The 18,380-nt window shown below is 45.3% G+C and overlaps 1 protein-coding gene across 1 annotated transcript in view; it reads left to right on the top strand.

Moving 5' to 3' along the window:
• Positions 1-18,380, top strand: part of KPNA4 (karyopherin subunit alpha 4) — a 1,407,074-nt gene that overhangs the window by 1,098,405 nt on the left and 290,289 nt on the right. The gene's annotated exons all lie outside the window — the stretch shown is intronic.

Genomic DNA, 18,380 nt, shown 5'->3' with positions numbered 1-18,380 from the left:
TCTTCTCTCAATCCCACTGGCGTTGCTTCTTGGGAAGCCTTCAAAGACCAGAAGATACACGTGTCTTGCAGCTGTTTGATTCTCTTCTGTGCACAAAGGAGAATCGCACTTGCTTCTCTTGGAAGGGAGTTGGACGATGCTTTACCACAAAGCTGTTCTAAGGAGCCTGATTCCCAGTCAAGAGCCCCATCTTTGGGTCAGTCTTTTTCTAGTGGGTCTGTTAGGAAAAGAAAAACAGGCATGTGTCTTCTGCTTTCACATAAGAGACTAGAAAGATTGGCTGGGTTTCCATAAGGGCTTAAAGTCTTTCATTCTTTAAATTGTGATTTCTCACAAAGTACTAAAAGAAAGTGATTTTCCTCTTTCAGATACTGCTTCCCAGTCTGAATTTCAGAAATTAGACTGAGATATTTCTTCTGTACCTACTACTCCACAGGAAGAGAAATAGGATTCTGAAAATTATTTTTCAGATTTTCCCACTGAAAAGTTATCTTTTTCTGAAGGTATAACCAGAATAGAATTGCTTCAGTGAAAACAGTGAAATTCTAGTTTCCCAACAAAAAAATGACTGATTTGACTTTTACTCTACTGATGTTCTTCATAGTCAGTAGTGGAGTACTGAGTTTTGGGTATTTCTGCCTTGCAAAAGCAGGTGATCTGCCAGATTTCCAGCGTCTTTGCATTGCCCCTAGCCTTTAAGAGTCTATTGCACTACTCCATTGTTATCAGACATTGCAGCTTGTTTTCTGTTATTTCCTTCTGCTTTCAGATAAGTAACCCCATTGAGGAATTTTCTCTTCTGATTAATAATTAAAAAAGGTCAGTAACTACTTAGTGTGGGGGGAAAAATACCACAAAGATTTTCATTCCTTTTGTGTGGATTGTGCTTGCGTTTCAAGCTAAGACTCTTAAGTATAGGGCCAATGGCCTTGCAACCCACATGGAATCTTTGGACTCTGTTCCTGCCTCTCCCTGTCATTCCTCTGCTTCAACTACTATCTTGTCCAAGAAACGTAAGGACAAATTTTAAAGGAAAAGCATTCAGTGCATGCCAGGGAACCTTTGCCATCTGAGTTAAGTTGCCTGGCTACTGAGGTGAGGTGCCTTTGCAGCCCCCTGACCTGACTACTAGGCCCAAGCCTTCAGGTGTGACCCTTGGGGGGAGGTATCCACGGTAGCAGGCCAGTCTAATATTACTCCAGCACCTTTACTTGTTGAGTCTGAAACTGCTCTGCAGGCTTCAGCTTCTGACACTCGAGCATTTGTTAGTAAGGGAGATAATTCTCCTGTTTGATATGTTCAAACTTTGGGAACACTGACAAAGATTGTAGTCAGCAGACCTTGTCCAGTGTCTTTCTGAATAGACTCTTAAGAATAAGACACCAGTCATCTTGCCTCTGCTAACTCCCAGTCCCCAGCTGCTACAGCCTAGATTGAAGCACTGGACCTTTTGAAGATATCCCACAAATTCATGGTCTTCATGAAATCTAGGGAGCCTAGCCAGACACAGCTCCTTAACTGAAGCTTCTCCCAGCAAAACTAGGAGGGATGTCTCCTTTTAAGATTCTGACTCCTCAGGATTTGAGGATGATGAAGAATTGTCTTTTTCTGAGCATCTCCCCCCACTTAATCCTAGCCTGCCTCTGATTCAGATAATCTCTCTTTTCTGCTCCCTCCAAGGACTTCAGAGAGCAGATGCTCTTTCATTTTCTTTTGCAGGAATGTTCCTGTATGCTTTTCACTGATGATGTGGGTCATTCTGAAGATTCAAGAGAGTCTCCAGTGATCATATTGGTGACTGTCCTTTGTGGGTAAGCAACAGTTCTCTCCCCTTTTGAAAAGGGCCAAGGGCAATTACCACAAGCTCCCTCACAGACTGGGCCTATTCACACAAAGCAGGGGTGGTTTAATGCACCCCAACTTGAAGCAACTTTAACTGTCCAGATGATAGGTGTCTAAGTTATTAAAACTATTTTCCAAGGACCTGCAGCAGGTATTAATGGGGAACAAATAAGCCTGCTAGCAGGAAATCATATATTACTAAATTGAAAAGATTTTCTAGTTGGTGCCAAGACAGGACCCAGGACCTTTTTAAAGCTAGTACTTTTCTGGTTCTATAGCATTTGTAAGATAGCGTCTGGCCTTTCTTACTCCTCTATCAGTATTCACTTGTCCACCATTTCCCCATGTCTGCCATGGACCCTCCTCTTTCAGTGTATCCCCATGTAAAACTGTTTTTGAAAAGGGGTGCTGTATACCTGGCGGCCTAGAAAACTGGTGGCTCCTGCTTGGGATCTCAAATTTGTTTTGAAAAAAATAAATAAACTCTTCATCCATTTGAACCAGCCCATCAGGCTGATTTGAGGTTCATGACATGGAAAACAGTTGTATTGATTTTTCTGACTATTGCAGAAAGTGTCTGATCCACCATGAGAGCTTGCAACTCAACCTTGACCAATTTTCATTGATAACTAATCCCCCCTTTTGTTCTCAGAGTGGTAACCAAGTTTACAGAAATCACAAAAATAACAAACCAAACAGAATCACCACAGCTTAAAGGCAAAAACAACTTTAATATAAAAAATTAATAAGTGCTTTCATGACCTGTTGCTTCTTCAGACTCACAATAACAGCACCTGCTCCGTATTTAAAAACGCATCAAATTGAGATGATCACTTAAACAGTGCTCTTAAAGACACACATCTTCCCATAAACATTATGTAAAAAATATAGCTAATGCAAATCAACCTGTAAAGCTTCAGTGGGGTAGTGCATGTGCACACAGCAAGGATTTGAGAGAGACCATATCATTAATTCCAGGCGCATTTGCTACATTAAAAGAGAATCCACCTTTGTTCAGCCAACTCAGTCTTGATGATTTTCGTGTTTCACTGTTTCAGTCATCACATTTGGGTTATCTGCCTGCAGGTAGCCCTCAGCCGGTCTGAATACGAGAGTCTTCAGTTTTCTGCGTTGGATGCTGTCGCTTCTTCCATGAAGTCAGGCCGTTAGGGGTATAAAGCATGCAGCCGATGCCATTACATCGGTCTGTCTTGCCGTACGGTGCTCGAAGCAGAAGCTGTTTGCAAGAGCCGGTCGGCCAACTCCTGAAATTTTCATTTTCGAGTTTTAGACCTGAAGTCTTCAAAAAGATAAGTACCTTTTAATGCTGTCACCTCACAGCAAGAGGTTCTCCGGTTCGATTCTCGGCTGGGGTGCCTTCTGTGTGGAGTTTGCATGATGTTCATCGTGCATACAGCTGCAGCCATAACAGATGGGTTCTCCTGCCGTCAGGCGGGTCCTCGGTCGGCCGAATTCCAAAGTCTAGGTCCGGCGTCGGTTGTCGTCGCTTCTTCCCTGACGTCAGTGCGACAGGGGTATAAAAGAACCAGCCGAAGCCATGTTCTTCAGTCTTTCTTGCCGCGCGGTGCCCGAAGCAGAAGCAGTTCGCAAGTGCCGGTCGGCCAGCTCCTGAGATTACGAAAAATTTGGAAACCGAAGTCTTCTTAAAAGCTAAGTACCCCGTTGGGGAAACTTTTCTTGCCTCAGACCGATGTCAGACAAAGTTAATAATTGCATTTCTTGTGGGAAGCAAATACCGCATAAGGATTTCCATTCCCTCTGTATACCTTGTTTAGGCCCAGACCACGACATCTCGGTCTGTCACTGTTGTGCTACATTCAACAAACGCACTATTAAGCGTCGGGCGGAGTTCGCCCAGCATTTTTTTTGGGAAAGCATTTAACTATACCATGTCGTCGGATACTCCGACACCGGTTTTGTCTAAAAAACGCAAAGACAAGGACCGACACTCGAGGTCCGCGGCCTCTACCGACACCACGCCAAAGCCGACTACACGTGGTCTGGTTCTCAGTGAGACGCCTACGCAGCCCCTGACTACCGACAACACATCTTTGGCGGTGTCTCCTGTACCCGAGGTCGCAGGCTCCTCGGCCCACACCCCGACTACAGATACCGAAGCCACTCTTGGCGTTGAAACACAGAATGTGGACAGGTCCACCTCCACTCAAGGTGTCTTCAGACCTTCCTCTTCTTTCTCCATCAAGGCTTTCACCAAGTCTAAAGCAACCATGCACCCTAAGAGACCAGTTACACAGGGCCCATCTCCAGGCCCCATGCCTAAGAGACAGATGCTTAAAATGGCTGAGGATTTAATTACTCTAATCAGAGGTTCTCAGCCGCGTCCGACAAAAGGCTCAGAGTGGAGGAAGATTCCCCCTCCTCTCATCAGGGATCCATTATTTCAGAACACTCTGATGATCAGGAACAGGCTTACTCCCTTTGAAGACTCTGATGCAGAGGAGTCTATTCCTTCTGTATCCCCCCCTGAGGATTTCTCATTTGGGGAAACTTTGCATACCTTAAGGGAACACTTCCACTGGGAAGGCCAGGATTATTCCGATTCCAAGAAAAGGCTCAGGGAATTTCTTTTGTTACCCCAGCACAGGCCTCTGGCTATACCTTCTGTCTTGGACATCCTAGATGATGTTTACTCGGAGGCCTGCCTTAACCCGGACTCTCTACCTCCAGCTCCAGTTAAGCCTGACAGGTACTACAGGGTTCCTGACTCACACCAATTTCTCTACAAAAGCCATGCTGCTGACCTAGAAACCATCTCACAGGGACCCAAGGGAGTTAAGGCTTCCATTGCCAAAAATCCATTGCCTTCCGAGAGAGATTCCAGATCCTTAGAAAGGTGGGGAAAAAGGTATATACCTCGGCTACCTTAACCATGAGGGCCTTAAACTGTCAGTTTCATATGCTAAAATACCAACAGTTTCTGGTATCTCAATTGAAAAGTAAAATGTCACAACCTGAACAACCAGACTTGAAGGAGTTGCAGGATTTGATGCATAGTGCAGAACAAGTGGGTAAACATACCTTACAATGTGGTTTTGATGCTCTAGAGGCCTCATGTAGAGCTGCTGTTACAGGCTCAGTCATACGCAGGCATGCTTGGCTCAAGGAACAAACCTTGCCTGATCATGTCAAAGCTAAATTATTAGATGCCCCTCTTCAAAAGGATGTACTATTTGGGGCAAATGCTGAGGAAGTATTACGAAAAATGGAGGAAAAAGCTAAATCAATGCAAACTGTGAAAGAATTTCTGCAGGTTCAACCACCACGTTGTAGTAGAAATTGGCCTTCCAAAAACTGGTCCTTTCCTGCCACGGACAGACCCCAAAGAGGCAGATACAGGCGCCCGAGGGGCAGAGGACAACCACAAGGATCATACAGAGGCAGACAATGGCAAGCTCCTACACCAAGAGGTGGTGAGGACAACTCACAATCTTTCAGAAAGCAAACCCAATGACTTTCCCCTTTGCAGGCCAACCAGGTCGCAAATGGCAGCCACCTTAGGAGGAAAGCTGGCACTATTCTCAAAAATTGGCATGTTGTCACAAAGGACAAATGGATCCTGGACATTATAAACAGAGGCTACAAATTCCACTTTCATACCCTTCCAAAATGAGAGGCCTGCCAAAACTGCCACACAAACAAAGGGCAGAGGCACAAAAGCAAATTTCAGATCTTATAAACATGAAAGCTATTCAAGAGGTACCTACACGAACAAGGTCAAGGTTTTTATTCCAGGCTATTTCTGGTGCCAAGGAAGGGAAAAGATTGGAGACCTATTTTGGATCTTTCCATCCTAAACACATTCCTACTGCACCAAAATTCAAGATGCTCACTCTACAGCAACTTCTTCCCATGCTGGGCAAGGAGTCTTGGCTGGTAACATTGGACCTCAAGGAGGCATACCTGCATGTCCCAATCAGACAAAATTGCAGAAGATACCTCAGATTTCTTGCAGGTTCAACCCATTATCAATTCTCTGCATTGCCCTTTGGCTTATCTACTGCGCCCAGAGTATTCACGAAATGCCTGGCATCAGTAATTGCCTAGTGCAGACTTCAAGGGATACAAATATACCCTTATTTGGACGACTGCCTGATCCAAGCGGACAGCAAGCACATTCTTCTGAAACATCTGGCTTATGTAATAATGTTATTAAACTCTCTGGGATACACAGTCAGCAAAGAAAAATCAAGGCTAATACCCTCTCGAATTATAATTTTCCTGGGTGCCAATTTGGACACAAACACCCAGATGGCCTACCTCACGCCAGAGAAGCAGGGGCAACTAATTCAGTACTTCAAAACACTGGCAAATTGCACCAGGCTGACTGTGAGGAAAATCCTGCAGGCTCTGGGATTCATGGCATCTTGCATCTTGCTAACCCATGTGCAAAGCTGCATATGAGAAAACTACAGTGGTACCTGAAAAACATATGGTCTCAACACAGCCACAGTTTGAAAACAATAATACCACTACTTCCATGTCTGCAAAAGGAATTTCTGTGGTGGGCTCAAGCATGTCAAGCAAACACAGGTCTTCCATTCAGCAAGCCTCAAGCAACTCAAGTCATCACAACAGACGCCTCGGACTATGCCTGGGGGGCGCACATGACAGACCGGTGCATTCAGGGCAAATGGTCCCAAAAAGAAAAGCACCTTCACATCAATCAAAAAGAAATGCTAGCAGTAATAAATGCTATTATAGCTTTCAAGGACCATCTACAACCAGGTCAACTATTGATAAGAACGGACAACACCACAGTTATGTGGTACATAAACAAGCAGGGAGGAACACATTCCTATCCCTATGCAGACTGGCCATATCACTTTGGAACATGGCCATGGACTTACAAATGGAACTACAAGCACAGTACTTGCCAGGCAAGGAAAACACGCTAGCAGACAACCTAAGCAGGAATATGACAGATCCACACGAATGGATGTTGCATCCAAAAGTTTTTACAGAAATAATCCAAGAATGGGGAAGGCCAGACATAGATCTCTTTGCCTCCCACAAAAATCATCAATTGACAAAATTCTGCTCGAGGACCTTCCACCCAAAGGCCTGGAGAGTGGACACTCTCACTTTCAGATGGACATCAATGACAGTTTATGCCTTCCCGCCTCTTCCTCTGCTGCCCAAAGTTCTATTGAAGACCAGAGCAGACAGACCAAAGATGATCCTCATTGCTCCGGACTGGCCAAGGCAACACTGGTACCCATTCCTGAGGAGCCTGACTCATTCCCCTCCATGGACCCTGCCTCTAATGCCTCTTCTTCTGACTCAGCACAGCTTCAAAGCTCTTCACAGTCAGCTAAAAACACTCAATCTAACCGCATGGAAAATTCCTTAGCATCACAGCAGGCCCTACTCTCCAAGGAGGTGCAGGATGTCATTTTGGAGGCCGGAAGGCCATCAACTAGAAAAGTTTACTCTGCAAAATGGAAACGTTTTTGTGTCTGGAATGAGAAAAAGGGCCAGAACCCTGGAAAACTGAATTTACCTCAAATACTACAATATTTGGCTGAACTACTAAGCAGTGGACTTTCGTTCTCCTCCATCAAAATCCATGCCTCAGCCATTTCTGCAGAATACAACACTGATCCTCCTTTATTCTCTCACCCTCTTTTAAGACAGTTCCTCAGAGGGGCTAAGAATTTAAGACCTCCAAGGAAACAACCAATACCTGCTTGGGATCTAAATTTCATTCTGGAAAAACTGACTTTGCCTCCTTTTGAGCCAGCTGCTTCATCAGATTTGCAATATTTGTCCTGGAAAACAGCTTTCCTTCTGGCTATCACTTCAGCTCGTAGAGTTTCAGAACTACAGGCCCTCATGGCTGTCCAGCCTTTTATCATCTTCCATCAGGACAGAGTTTCATTACGAACCAACCCTTCCTTTATGCCTGAAGTGGTATCCAGGGTAGCTTTAAATCAGGCCATACATTTACCTACTTTTTATCCCAATCCTCAAAACAAAGGGGAGAGATTACTGCATTCCTTGGACATCCACAGGCAACTGCGTCATTATTTGGACAGAACAAAGCCTTTCAGAAAATCAGAACAGCTCTTTGTGGCCTATGCGATAGGAGCTCCAGGAAAGCCAATTTCCAAGCAGACAATCTCAAAATGGATAGCCCACTGCATACGCTTTTGCTATTCCTTTCATGGCAAAACTGTTCCTACAGGCATTAGAACTCACTCCACCAGGGCCACAGCCACCTCTGCAGCCTTCCTCAGAGGAGTTCCTACCAAGGATATCTTGGAAGCAGCCACTTGGAGTTCTGTCCATACCTTCTCCAAACACTACAACCTACCATTATACTCCAAATCTAGAGCAGGCTTTGCCACTGCAGTCTTGCAGGGCATTTTGGCTCCTCCTAGTTCCACCTAGTGCCTACCACCCCTTTCTTAGCTTTGGGATTCTACCCATCTGTTATCACTGCAGCTGTATGCACGATGAACATAGTACAGTTTTGTACCTACCATAAATGTAGATGTTCGAGTGCTAATACAGCTGCAGTCCAGGTTTCCCTCCCTCCTTCCCCTCTAGGGGTATTCTTTTATGGTGTATTTGCTTGCAACTACTGTTTTTTGATTATATTGCATTGCATTACTTCATAATTTTATGTATTGCCTTCCTTCTGGGGGCACCTGACATCTGGGGCAAGAAAAACTGAAGAACATGGCGTCGGCTGGTTCTTTTATACCCCTGTCGCACTGATGTCAGGGAAGAAGCGACGACAACCGACGCCGGACCTAGACTTTGGAATTCGGCCAACCGAGGACCCGCCTGACGGCAGGAGAACCGATCTGTTATGACTGCAGCTGTATTAGCACTCGAACATCTACATTTATGGTAGGTACAAAACTGTACTTTCTCCCTGCGTTCGCGTGGGTTTTCTCCGGGTACTCCGGTTTCCTCCCACATTCTAAAAACATGCTTCTGGAGTGTTTCTCCCCGGGCCTCCACTGAAAACAGGATCTGTGGAACCTAGTCGGACTTTCCCGGTCAACAAATGTTAAATAAATAAATAAATTGTTGGGGACCCTTTTTGCTTGTCCTAACCAATTTCAGAAAAAATTAGCAATTGTCTTGTGGAAAGCAAATACCTCAGAGATTTTCATTCTTACTGCGTCACCTGTTTAGGCCCAGACCACGAGATACCTCGCTGTCTGATGTTCTTCATCTCACATTGCTGCAGTCCTAACACTTGGGTAGTCCGCTGTCCCAGTCGGCCCGAATACCAAAGTATAAGGCTGACGTCGGTCAAGGCGCATTTGACTGACATCAGGACGTCAGGGTACAAATGCGCATGACCGACGCCATATCCTCAGTCTTTTTTGCCGCATGGTCCGATGCAGAAGCAGTATTGCGAGTGCAGGTTGGCGTTCTGAAATTTTCTGAAGTCGGAGTTTCAGACCGAATCAAAGTTGGCTAAGTACCCCGTTGGGGAATATTTTGGTTTTTTCTTGCCTCAGTATTTAACCGGATGTCAGAAAAAGTGAATAACTGTATTTCTTGTGGGAAACAGATACCTCATAGGGATTACCATACCTTGTGTATACCTTGTTTAGGGCCTGAGCACGACGTTGTTGGCTGTCGCTCTTGTGCTAGATTTAACAAACGCACTATTAAGAGAAGATTAGATTGTGCCAGGTTAGTTTTTGGGAAGCGTTGTAATTACAACATGCCGCCGGATGCTCGACGCCCGCTTCATCTAAAAGCGCAAGGACAAAGCAGCGAAGTTTAGGGTGGAAGAACCGTCTGTCCCGGACGCCGGTTCTTTAGAGGGCTCGGTGGAGCCGGTGGTTCTACCAGAAGTTCCTTTGGATTCTCAGGGAGAGACTTTACTGTTACAAGATGTGTCGTCTCAGGAGGTAGGCCAGGCTGAAGGGGCTTCTCAGGTAGCTGTTCTCCCCTCCCTTCCTAAGGGGGTTAGGCCCTCCCCTTCTGTTTCCAAGGCTTCTTCTAGAGGCAGGCCAGGGTTAACTTCAGTGGGGGTCTCCCCTAGTTCTTCAGGGTCTCTGCCTAAGAAACATATGCTTAAAATGGCAGAAGATTTGATTACTATGATTAGAGTTTCTATGCCCCCCCCTGATAAGAGGCCTAGGGTGGAACCTGAGCTTGAGAGTTTTGAGCAGTGTTCGGAGGCTTCTGAGTCTTCGGCTGAAGACTTGCAGGAGTATCCTCCTTATTCTGATTCTGATGTAGATAATTCTACTCCTTCGGCTTCTCCTCCTGAGGATTTTACTTTTCAGAGACTCTTCATTCCATGAGGGAGCATTTTAAATGGGAAGGTCAAGATTTCTCTGATTCCAGGAAAAGGCTTAGGAATTTTTGTTTCTACCCCAGCATAGGCCTTTGGCTATACCTCCTGTTCTGGATGTGGTAGAGGATGTTTTGCAGAGGCTTCCCTGAACCCTGCTTCTTTGCCTCCTGCCCCAGTTAAACCGGATAGCTATTATAGCGTGCCTGATGCTCATATGTATCTTTTTATCAGTCCTAGGGCAGACCCAGAAACTGTTTCTCAGGGCCCTAAAGGTGTTAAGGCTTCTGTTGTTAAAAATCCTGTTCCTTCTGATAAAGAGGCAAGGGCTTTGGATAGATGGGGAAAGAAGGTGTATACTTCTTCCACCTTAGCCATGAGGGCTTTGAATTGCCAATTTCACATGTTGAAATACCAAAATTATCTCCTTTCACAATTGAAGTCTAAGGTAGATGCTCTGGCGGAAGGTATTGAGTGTAAAGAGTTGCAGGATTTAGTTCATGTTTCTGAACAGGTGGGTAAGCATTCCTTGCAATGTGGTTTTGATGCTGTACAGGCCTCTTCGAGGGTGGCAGCCACTGGTTCTGTTCTTCGCAGGCACGCCTGGCTGAGGGATCAGAATTTAGCTGAACATGTAAAGACAAGGATTTTAGATGCCCCTTTACAATCTGATGTGTTATTTGGTGCGCCTGTGGAAGCAGTTTTAAAGAAAATGGAGGACAAGGCTAAGTCTATGCAGACTGTTAAAGATTTTTTGCAGGTTCAGCCTCCAAAGTTTAGTAGAAATTGGCCTACTAAGGGGTGGACATATCCTTCTTATGATTCTCAGTCTAGGGGTAGATCTAGACGTGGTAGGGGCAGAGCTCAAGGTTCTTTTAGGCCTAGAACAGGGAGTTCACCTGCCCAGTCTTCTGGTGAGGGCAGGGGTCAGTCCTTTCGTAAGCAGACTCAATGACCTGCCTTTTCAGCTGCCAGAGCCTTCTCGTCTGGCAGCACCTTTGGGAGGAAGGCTGGCACTTTTCAAAGAAAATTGGAGTGTTATTACCCAAGACAGATGGGTATTGGATATCGCTCACCACGGTTACAGGTTTTATTTCCATACCTTGCCTCCTTTCAAAGGCATGCCAGACATTCCTCCTATACAAAGAAAAGAGGCTCACAAGCAAATTTCTCTGTTACTCCAGATAGGGGCCATTCAGCCGGTTCCTGTGCCAGAAAGGGGCCTAGGATTTTATTCTCGCCTGTTCCTAGTACCAAAAAAGGGGAACACATGGAGACCAATTTTGGATTTGTCTATCCTCAACACTTATCTGGACATTCCCAAGTTCAAAATGTTGACGTTACAACAGCTTTTACCTCTGCTGGGCAAAGATCACTGGATGGTAACTTTAGATCTCAAGGAGGCTTACCTTCATGTGCCTATCAGACTCAGTTGCAGGAAGTATCTGCGTTTCCGAGCTGGAAATTCATATTATCAGTTCTCTGCATTGCCCTTTGGCTTATCTACTGCGCCCAGAGTATTCACAAAAGTTCTGGCTCCAGTCATAGCTTTTTTCAGGCTAAACGGAATACAAATCTATCCTTACTTGGATGACTGTCTGATTCTGGCTCAAGAAAAGGACGAGCTTCTTCAGCATCTGGAATATGTGATAGCAGTGCTAAGATGCCTGGGGTATTCTGTGAACGAAATAAAGTCCAGTCTAGTACCCTCTCAAGACATGTGCTTTCTGGGTGTGAGACTGAATACAGCAGCCCAGATGGTCTTTTTAACCCCGGACAAACAAAAGAATCTTTCCCTTTACTTCCATCAACTATCTCTTCAGTCCGGGCTGACTGCAAGGACAGTCCTTCAAGCCTTAGGGTTCATGGCATCTTGTATTCTGGTGCTTCCCAATGCCAAACTGCATATGAGGAAGCTGCAATGGTATCTGAAAAATGTATGGACACAGCACTGCCAGGATTTGGACACTGTCATTCCAATAATACCTTGCATTCAAAAGGAATTTTTGTGGTGGGCTCAGGAATGTCACCTAAACAAGGGACTCTCTGTGACCCGACCAGAGGCGAGTCAGATTCTAACGACAGATGCCTCAGACATAGCTTGGGGAGCTCATCTGAATGGAAAGTGGATACAAGACAAGTGGCCTGCCAGACTACAGCATCTACATATCAATATGAAGGAGATGTTAGCAGTCCAGTTTGCATTACTGGCTTTCAAGGAGTTACTTCTTCCAGGGCAGGTGTTGATTCTAACAGACAACACAACTGTCATGTGGTGCATCAACAAGCAAGGGGGAACACATTCTTATCCTCTATGCAGGCAAGCAATGATTTTGTGGGAGACTGCGCTCAGCTTGCAGCTAAATCTTCAGGCAAGGTTTCTGCCAGGAGCACAGAACTCCTTAGCAGATGTGTTAAGCAGGCAAATCATGGATCCCCACGAGTGGAAACTGGATCTTCATGTATTTCGAAAATTGACAGTGTCATGGGGAACTCCAGACATAGATCTGTTCGCTTCTCCACTAAACCACCAGCTGCCAAAGTTTTGCACGAAAAGGTTTCATCACACAGCTTGGAAAGTGGATGCTCTTTCGTTCAGTTGGGAAAATCTTCACGTGTATGCCTTTCCACCTCTGCCTCTCCTCCCAAAGGTACTCCTAACGGTCAGACAAGACAAGCCAAGGATGATTTTGATAGCTCCAGATTGGCCTCGCAACACTGGTACCCATTACTGAGGAATCTGGTAAGGAAGCCTCCATGGCCTTTACCTTTAATTCCACACCTTTTGTCTCAGAGGGACGGTCATCTACTCAATGTCAAGCTTCACTCTCTTCATCTAACAGCCTGGCATATTCTGTTTTGAACCACAGCAGGTCTCAACTTCCTCAACAAGTTTTGAATGTGATTATGGAAGCCAGAAGACCTAGTACACGTAAAGTGTATGCAGAAAATGGAAGAGATTTTTATTTTGGAGTGCAGCAAAGGATTTGGATGTTTCTGAGCCTAATTTGAGTGTGGCTCTTCAATATCTTACTGAGTTATTGGACAAAGGTTTGTCTTTCTCTTCCATTAAGATTCATGCTGCAGCAATTTCAGCTCACTATGATTGTGACCCGCCATTGTTTTCTCATCCTTTGTTCAAGCAATTTCTTAGAGGGGCAAAGAATATAAGACCCCAAGAGCTCCTACTCCTGCTTGGGACCTCAATTTTGTGTTGGAGAAACTTACTCTACAACCTTTGAGCCTCAGGCTACTGCTGAATTGAAATACTTGTCATGGAAGACTGCTTTTCTGTTGGCCATTACTTCTGCAAGAAGGGTTTCTGAATTGCAGGCCCTTATGGCGGTTGAGCCTTTTTTGATTTTTCATAAGGATAGGGTATCATTACGTACTAATCCTTCCTTTATGCCTAAGGTGGTTTCTAGTGTGGCTTTAAACCAAACTATTCATTTGCCTACTTTTTATGCAGATCCCCAAAATAGGGGGGAAAAGATTTTGCACACTTTAGATGTACACAGGCAGTTGCGTTATTATTTAAGCAGGACTAGGGATTTTAGGCAGTCTCAGCAGTTGTTTGTTTCTTTTGCTTTGAGTTCTCAGGGCAAGCCTGTGTCAGAACAAACTATATCTAAGTGGATTGGGTTTTGCATTGCATTCTGTTATTCCCATCATGGCAAGGAGATTCCAGCTGGGATTAGGCCTCATTCCACTAGGGCTACTGCCACTTCAACAGCATTTCTAAGGGGGGGTGGCAACTAAGGATATTTTGGAGGCAGCTACTTGGAGTTCAGTGCATACTTTCTCCAAGCATTACCACCTTCCTCTCTATTCTAAATCCAAGGCTGGTTTTGCCACTGCTGTGTTGCAGGGCATTTTGGCAGCTCCTGCTTCATTATAGTTTAGCCATCCTCCCTTACCTCTGCTTTGGGATTCTACCCAAGTGTTAGGACTGCAGCAATGCGAGATGAAGAACATAGTACAGTTTTGTACCTACCATAAATGTAGATGTTCGAAGATCCACATTGCTGCAGTCCAATTCCCCTCCTTCCCCTCTGTGTTTAGGGGTGGTTGTGTGGGTGGGGTTCTATTTTTGTAAATTTGTATATATTGTATATATTGGGTACAGGAGTGTTTGGTGTTTTTTGGTTTTGGCCTTATCTTTTTAGGGTCTTCTGACATCTGGGACAAGAAAAGACTGAGGATATGGCGTCGGTCATGCGCATTTGTACCCTGACGTCCTGATGTCAGTCAAATGCGCCTTGACCGACATCAGCCTTATACTTTGGTATTCGGGCCGACTGGGACAGCGGACTACCCAAGTGTTAGGACTGCAGCAATGTGGATCTTCGAACATCTACATTTATGGTAGGTACAAAACTGTACTTTTTGTGCCTTGTTCAATGCCCAAACTATTAGTTTGGCTATTTTTGTAGCTAAATTCTTTCGTTCTCTATCTCCGTACTCAGAAATGGCTTCAGTAAGCCATCCGACTACCGATCTTCCGAAAAAACATAAGGATAAAGACAGACTGCACAGGTCCAAAACTGCCGACGACGCTTCCGTTAAGCTAGTCACCAGTCAGCCGGTGCTCAGGTACTTTCGCAGCCCCTGATACCAGCTACTACAGATTCGCAGGCCTCTACCGAGGCCTATTCGGAGTCCGGTATGCCTCGAGATGCTTCTTCAACTATGGAACCTGTGGATCTCTCTATCTTGGATGGGTCCGGAGCCACTGTGCAGGCACCCGTTTCTGAGGGTGTATTCATGCCTACCGACTTCCATATTAAACAGATGACTTTGTTTCAAGCTAGAAGTACTGAATTTCTCAGGCCTAAACCTCACACTACACCTAGAAAACAGACGACCAAACCACATACTAGGCCCATATGCCTCAAAAGCAAATGAATAGAATGGCAGAAGACCTTATTACCTTAATTAGTGGAAGCCAGCCTTCCCCCTCTAAGAGATCTAGAACTGATTTTCCTTCTGATTCTTCTGATCAGGAATCTGATATCTCTGTTCCTTCTGACTACCAGGATTTACACTTGTTTACTTATGAGGATTCTGATGCAGAGGATTCCATTCCCTCTGCTTCGCCTCCAGAAGATGTTTCTTTTTGTTTAACCTAGCATACCCTTAGGGAGCATTTCCGCTGGGAAAGCCAGGACTATTCTGAGTCCAAAAAGAGACTTGGGGAATTTTTACTCCTGCCTCATCACAGGCCTCTAGCTATCCCTCCTGTTCTGGAAATTGTAGATGATATTTTCTTGGAATCCAGCCTTACCCCAGACACCTTGCCTCCAGCTCCCAGGAACCCTGACGGGTACTACAGAGTGCCTGACTCTCACAAATTCCTCTTCAAGAATCCCACTGCGGATCCGGAGACCATTTCCCAAGGACCAAAAGGCATATTAAGGCTACTACTGCCAAAAATCCTACCCCTTCTGATAGGGACTCTAGAGCGTTAGATGGGGTAAGAAGGTATGCACTTCTGCTACTTTGGCCATTAGGGCTTTAAATTGCCAGTTTCATATGTTAAAGTATCAGCAGCATATTATGGGGCTACTAAAACAGAAAATGTTGATTCCTAACTGTGTTGAACACAAGGAGTTGCAAGAGTCAATGCATTCTGCTGAACAAGTTAGTAAACATACTTTGCAATGTGGGTTTTGATGCTTTAGAAGCATCTTGCAGGGCTGCTGTCACTAGGTCTGTACTTAGAAGGCATGCTTGGCTTAAGGAACAAAACTTGCCAGGTCATGTTAAAGGTAAATTACTGGATGCACCCTTAAACCAAGAACACCTTTTTGGCAACAAAGCAGAAGTCCTCAAAGGATGGAGGAAAAAGCTAAATCTATGTAAACTGTTAAAGATTTCTTACAAGTAGAGCCTCCTAGATTCAGTAGGCATTGGCTTTAAAAGAACTGGTCTTTTCCAGTCCCTTCCAGGCCTTCTCAATCAAAACCCAGGAGCAGGAGACCACCAAGACTTCAGTCTCGGGTTATGCACAGATCTAAGTAGTGGGCAGCTCCCACTTCCAAAGCATGGAGTAGCAAGCCACCCCCTATGGAAAAATGGCACAATGACTTTTCCTCAACTCTTCCAAGCCCTGCTCAGCTTCATGCTCCCTTAGGTGGAAAGCTTGCCCTGCATGCAAAAAACTGGGAACTCATTATCCAGGACAAATGGGTTTTAAACATAGTCTCCCTAGGATACAGATTCTTCTTCCACTCATTACCAACCCCAAGTGGATGGGCAGACCTCCCCCCAAATCAGTGGGCGGAGGCCCAAAAACAAGTGCTGTGTCTCTCCTCAGTATCTGGGCTGTTTAACCTGTCCCAGCAGAACAAAGGGGACGAGGTTTTTATTCAAGACTATTCCTGGTTCCCAGAAAAGAAAACTCCTTGCGTCCTATCCTGGACCGGTCTATTCTCAACAATTTTCTGGTGGTTCCAAAATTCAAAATGCTAACTCATCAGCTGCTCCCTATGCTAGCCAAGGGTGCCTGGCTGGCAACCCTAGACTTAAAAGAAGCTTAACTGCGCATTCCAATAAGGGAATCCTACAGACATTACCTGTGTTTCAGGGCGGCCTCCATGCACTGTCAGTTCTCTGCACTTCCCTTAGGCTTATTTACTGCACCCAGGGTACTCACAAAGTGCCTAGCTCCAGCCATTGCATTTTGCAGGCAGAGAAATATTCAGATTTACCCATACTTGGATGATTGCCTGATTCAGGCAGAAAGTCAGGACTTGCTATTCCAACACCTGGCATTTGTAAAGAGACTTTTTAACCTCACTGGGGTACACGGTCAATGAGAAATCGCACCTAGTACCCTGCCAACAGATTGTATTCCTGGGAGCAAGCTTGAACACAACTTCCCAGTTGGCATTCCTCACTCCGGAGAAACAAGTTTATTGGACAACCTACTGGCCACAGCTCTCTGCAAGGAAAATCCTGCAAGCCCTGGGCTTCATGGCCTCTTGCATTCTGTTAATTCCACATGCAAGACTGCATACGGGGAAACTTCAGTGGTATCTAAAGAGTCTATGGTGTCAACATTCTCAGGACCTAGAAACAATGATTGCTATCATTCCATTTTTAAGGGCAGAGTTCCTTTGGTGGGCAGAGGCCTGCTACCACAACAAGGGTCTCTTTTTCACTCTACCCCCTGCCGCCCAAACCCTAACGGACGCATCAGACTATGCATGACACGCTCACATGGCAGGGCAGTTCATTCAGGGCAAATGGAACCCAAACAGATGTACCTGCATATCAATCAAAAAGAAATGTTAGCTGTACTGAATGCTGTGACAGTCTTCAAAGACCTTATTCTTCCAAGACAACTATTGGTAAAGACAGACACCACAGTATTGTGGTACATAAAAAAAAACAGGGGGGAACCCATTCCTACCCACTCTGCAGACTAGTCATGGCTCTGTGGAACACAGCCTTGAACTACCAAGTGAACCTGCAAGCTCAGTTCCTGCCAGGCAAACTAAATTCACTGGCAGACGACTTAAGCAGAAATCTCATAGACCCACACAAATGGAAACTGGAACCCAAAATATTAAACTCTTGAACAAATGGGGGACACCAGAGGTAGACCTGTTTTCCTCCCCCCAGAACTACCATTTGAACACATTCTGCACCAGAACTCCCCACAGTCAAGCTTGGAAAGTGGATGCCCTGTCCTTTACCTGGGAAAGCCTCTCAATTTATGCCTTTCCCCCTCTGCCTCTCCTCTCGAAGGTTCTACTAACGATCAAACAGGACAAACCAAGGACTATACAGATTGCCCCATACTGGCCACGCCAGCACGGGTATCCCCTTTTGCGCAGTCTGACAGTGCTACAACCATGGCACCTGTCCCAGACCCCCTCCCTGCTGTCCCAGCAGGCGAGCCATATTCTGCACTCTCAGCTTCAAACCCTTAACCTTGCAGCCTGTCTGATTCCCTGAGCTCACCCCTAGCAACCCTCAGTAAGCAGGTGCTGGATGTCATTCTTGAGGGAAGGAGGTCTAGTACTATAAAATCCTATTCAGAAAAGTGGAAAAGATTCTGTTCATGGAGCCAGGCTCAGGGAAGGAGCACAACGGTGCCCACCTTACCCCATATTCTAGATTTAACAGAAATGCTCCACAAGGACCTGTCTTTCACATCAGTTAAGATTCATGCCTCTGCCATTTCAGCACATTGTAATACTGAGCTACCCCTCTTCTCTCATCC

This window comes from Protopterus annectens, chromosome 4.part0 (genome assembly GCF_019279795.1).
Source record: "Protopterus annectens isolate FY-2018-M chromosome 4.part0, PAN1.0, whole genome shotgun sequence".
In the NCBI taxonomy this organism is placed as follows: domain Eukaryota; kingdom Metazoa; phylum Chordata; order Ceratodontiformes; family Protopteridae; genus Protopterus; species Protopterus annectens.
This window is presented reverse-complemented; position numbering and strand designations above follow the sequence as displayed.